General features: G+C 43.5%; 1 pseudogene; it reads left to right on the top strand.

Moving 5' to 3' along the window:
• The first annotated feature begins 468 nt into the window (after positions 1 to 468).
• Positions 469 to 586, top strand: LOC126458828 (5S ribosomal RNA; annotated as a pseudogene).
• Positions 587 to 5,256: the final 4,670 nt, after the last annotated feature.

Genomic DNA, 5,256 nt, shown 5'->3' with positions numbered 1-5,256 from the left:
TTCAAGTCTTTGAAACCCTAACTTTGGATGATGAAAATTACGCCGACTTGGCATAGATAACACTTTGTAAAATGATCGGTATGCTTTTTAAAAGAACTTGGTATATTTTCATTACTTCGCTCTACATAACACGCAACATTATCAGTCGCAACACCAGTAATAATAGCAATCACAGGATAGGAATCTGAACAGGAATCGGAATAGCAATGATCTAACAATGATGGTTACTTGCATACACAGAAAAAGCAAACTACGCTATTACAGCTTTGGTCTCTTACAACTTCATGTTCTTCGTCATTTTACTTGCTTCGGTTATAATTTTTTCTTAAATATTTCAAACAGTGATAATTAAATATTATGATGAAAGGAAGAATTACTGAAATATTTCCTAACACTGACGGAAATGCGACAGTGGTTACAATATCTGGACTGAATCAGAATAATAATACGTATTGGAATTTATGCCTGGGCAACGGCATTGCCGCAGTGGATACACCGGTTCCCGTGAGATCACCAAAGTTAAGCGCTGTTGGGCGTGGTCGGCACTTGGATGGGTGACCATCCAGGCCGCCATGCGCTGTTGCCAATTTTAGGGGTGCCTCGTGATGCCAATTGAGGAGCTACTCGACCGAATAGTAGCGGCTTTGTTCAAGAATACCATCATAACGACCGGAAGAGCGGTGTGCTGACCCACGCCCCTCAAATCCGCATCCTCCACTGAGGATGACACGGCGCTCGGATGGTCCTGGTAGACCGCTCGTGGCCTGAAGACGGAGTGCTTTTTATTGGAGTTTATGCCATTAGACTCTGAAAAAAAGTAAATAATACGCTGTAACGCAAATTTTTACTGGAATGACTTTGACGCTAACAATACCAACGCATTTTCTAGAATATATTCTGGCCTAACGGGGAACAAAACAAAGAAAATAATAGCCACTCACAACCGCAACTTTCCTACCACACAAAGTTGTGCAGGTCACTCTTCAGGGCTTACGTTCGTCTCTGTTGCGCTGTCGCAAAAACCAAAATCAAAAATACAAGCCCGATTGACGGAAGACCTGCTAAATTGGAGAATACCCGTAATTTTAAAACTAACTGCACATTACAACTTGCAAAATTTGCGTATTTTGTAATAACGAACAATAGGATTCCACTAATATCACAATACGTGTTCCTCCTAGCAGACTCAGACTCTTCTGTCTCTTAAAATGTAATCATATCGGAATATATGATGACTTCTCTATTCACAACGTGTATTGAAAAGTTGGAAACTGCGTGACCGTTTCTTCCTGCGAGTTCCACGGAGCGCCTGTTCCTGCAAGTTCCGCCGTGCCTGTCTCTTAAAAAGCTATGTTACCCCATGTAAGAAAAGTGTAACATCTGATCTACAAACCAAGCTTTCATAGACTAAAACTAAACTAAACTCCGTCCGAACAGGCCTTGAAAGGCTTAACGGTACCGACCGGACGCCGTGTCATCCTCGGCACACAGGCGTCACTGTATGCGGATATGGAGAGGGGCATGTGGTCAGCACACCTATTTCCCTGCCGTATGTTAGTTTACGGGACCGGAGCCGCTACTTCTCAATCAAGTAGCTCCCCAGTTTGCCTCACAAGGGCTGAGTGCATCCCGCTTGCCAACAGCGCTCGGCAGGCCGGATGGTCACCCATCCAAGTGCTAGCCAAGGTCGACAGCGCTTAATTTCGGTGATCTGACGGAAACCGGTGTTACCATTGCGGCAAGGTCGCTGGCACAGGAAATAAATACTGTGATAAAATAACGATTAATCATTTTATTTTGAATTTTGCATCCAGACCACAGAAAATACAACTTATATTAATAAAAACATATGTTATCAAATATGAAGAAATTATTTTTGTATAGGAAATGTGAGAGATTCACGAAGCACGATTGTCACCCAAATCCGAAGGCTGAGGGCCGTGTTGCCTCCTACCCTGCCATGACGATATGCAAGAGAAATTTAGCTAAGTGAAACGTATTGAAATGAAATAATGCAATAAAACTAACGATTAATTAGAATTATAGAGAAACGTAATATTGTAATACAAATGAAACGTACCTTACGTCTACACTTTCTAGTGTTTATGAGAAATATGAGCCTGATGTGTCCCCGCAATTTCTTCCGCGTTTGGAGATACATTTGAAAGACAAAACTCTCATTTGCTCGAAAACACATTGAAGAGTTCCTCTCTTTTTACATTTGTTTCTGGTGAGGGCAGAAAATCCTAAACGTGAAGTCGAAAAGCCATTTTTACATATTTTTCTTCTATAGGAATCCAAAAGGCTTCAAGAGACAATTCCTTATGTTTAATCATCAGCCCACGATCAGTAATTGTAACTGCCAGTTTTCCTTCTGTTAATGTTAGCCGAAATCACCTGAAGTTTTCATGAAAGGATTTCGAATCCAGACGTACTGTTCAGTGTTGAGGGATAGAAAATATGAACTAAGTTTCTCTTCTAAACTTATTAAATGATCTACTACTGTTGTAAGTATTTCATTTGTGCACGTACTCCTTACCAACGGGAACATTTCCAAGTTACCTTGAACAGCTATTCTTTTCCATATTTGTAGTTTTCTGTGAAACGCTTTAATTTTGTCGGTGGATATGAGGATATTTTCCTCTTATTCTTGCACGCTAGTGTTCAAAATATTGAAGCGCTGAAATATATCGGGCAAATACTGCGATCTGGCCATCAAAAATTCACTCCAAAGGAGCGTTCTTGACGTAGATCAACCTGACATCTGTGTGTCAAAGGAACCGTCTGTGTTCTGACTCCATATCGAAAAAAAATTTTTCGAATAAACGGCTTTTAACAGGCATTGTTTTATAAAATTTACCATCTTAACAACTTGCTCTAAGACTTCTCTCAGTTTTTCTCCCTATGTTTTTGCTATTAAGACTTCCCTACGAAGAAAGCAGTGAGCTACGATAACAACTTCATTTTGTCTTTTTACAAAAGAAGCAAGGCCCTTAACACAGCCTATAATTGAAGGGGCGCCATCTGTACGAATGCCTACACACGACTTCCAAGTTAACTGCCACTTGTTCAGATAATCGCTTAAAACGTTGTAAACGCCCTCACCATTAGTAGACACATATAATTCTTTGCAAAAAAGAAACTGATTTACTATTTGATCTTTATTAATGAAATGGACAAATGCTAAGAGTTGATCTTGGTTGGTAATGTCTGTTGATTCATCAGCTCGTAATGCGAAGTTTGAGTGACTGCATTTATTACTGCAGACTTTTTCTCAGTCTCTTGATTTCTATCTCACCATCTATGGCCGTCCTATCGCCCTCACTCCCACCCTTAAGTACCTTGGCGTCACCCCCTACCGTCGCCTCTCCCGGACTCCCCACCTCCGGACAATCCAAGCCAAGGCACGCTCCCGACTCAGTCTCCTCAAGCTCCTCTCCGGCCGTACGTGGGGTCTGGACCCCTCCACCATCCTCCACACCTATAAATCCCTCATCCGCCCTATCCTTTGTTATGCCCATCCGGCTTGGATCTCCGCCCTCCCTACCTTTTATAAATCCCTCCAAATCCTTGAACGTCATGCTCTCCGCCTCGCCTATCGCATCCGTCTCCCCTCCCCCACGCGGCTCCTGTACGATCTCATTCCCTTCCCCCACCTCCTCCTTTTCCTTGAAAGGATACGGCTCTTGTACACCTCCCGCAAACTCGATCCTCCTCACCCGCTCGTCTCCCCGATCCTCTCCCACCCCAGCCCACTGCCGCGCCTGTATTCGCACGTCCCACCCGGTCTCCATCTCTCCATCCTCCTTACCCTCTCCCAAGGTGGCTTCCGCCAGCTCCCCCTCCCTGATCATGCCCTCCTCCCCTCCATCTACCCCTCCTACCAACTTTGATCCTCCTGCCCTCCTCCTGTGCTTGCTCCTCTGGGCACCCTCCCTCCCTTCTCTCCCTTTTCCCTGCCTCCTCCTTTTCTCCCCCTCCTCCCCTGGGCCTCCCCTCCCCTGTCCCTCTCCTCCTGCCCCCGTCTCCTCAGCCATTGGTGTCCTTTTTCTCCCCTCTCCCCCACCTCACCCCTGTTCCCCTCTTGGCAGGTCCCCGGACTCACACACGCTAAGTGGACATTCGCGCGCCGGAGATCACCGCCATCAGTGTTTCGTGTGTGCCGTCGTGTTTAGTGTTCAGTGTTCAACGTCACACTCCATCGTTCACCAGAGGCATCGTCATCTTCAGTGTTTGTGCGTCGTCTCATCAGTTAGCAGTGTGCATTATCGACGAGTGTGAACGGCTCCGTGTTTGTCTCTATGTGTCTCCTGTTTTATTGCCCACCGTTCTGTACCTTATGTGTCTTCTCACTGATTTTGCTCCTTGTATATTCTATGGCTGAAGAGCAGCGTAGTGTGCTGCTGACAGCCTGCCTGTTGCACAGGTTTTCAAATAACAATAAAGTAAAAAAAAAAATCTCAAGTCTCACTAGACATTTCTATAATACGCCTGTGATCAGAATCATTCGACAAAAGGATATTGCTTATTGTCATAGCTGCTTCATATCCTAGCATCGCCATAACCACTTTTTCACTTTTTTTTCAGCAGGCAGAATAAGTGACTCATATATAGTTTGAGCTGTCATAATCTTTGCTATTAGTTCAGATTTGGTAGAAAGCGATCAGAGCTTTCTCAGAAACATACATTACACTTTTAGAAGAATTTTTTGCCCTTGTTGGCTGTCAGACAATCTCTTGAAATGGCTTCTGGGTTTATCTTGAAAATGTGCATTGATTTAAAATTTTTCCTGATTTACCATTTTATACCTACATACTAAGCATAGTGGGAAAGGATAATCTTCACTCCTAGTCCAAATGAAACCACAGCTTAAGTAACTTAGGAGTAGACACTATTTTGGTTTTTTTACTTGCAGCTAGCGTTTGTTCATTCCGCAATCGGAATCTTCGAAGGCATGCTTATTTTTCATAAATCTGTCTATTTTATTCGATTGTATTTTGCATATAAGATTCACTTCAAGAGCTTTGAAAATAATCAGAACACTGTACACTAAACACGATCCCCACGTACTCTAACAACACCTCACTGGCATATCACCTGAAAGCTCTGCGAAAACTTCAAGCGCACAACAATGGAAACGCGTTTTCCTTCTGGGCCTGGATTCTTGTGCCTCCATGAGTTACTAGTGTTGCCAACGATAATTTTCAAGTTCCGTTAATCTTTCTGGAAGCTTCATTCAAGAATCCGATAAATCTT

This window comes from Schistocerca serialis, chromosome 2 (assembly GCF_023864345.2).
Source record: "Schistocerca serialis cubense isolate TAMUIC-IGC-003099 chromosome 2, iqSchSeri2.2, whole genome shotgun sequence".
NCBI classification, from domain to species: Eukaryota; Metazoa; Arthropoda; class Insecta; order Orthoptera; family Acrididae; genus Schistocerca; species Schistocerca serialis.
This window is presented reverse-complemented; position numbering and strand designations above follow the sequence as displayed.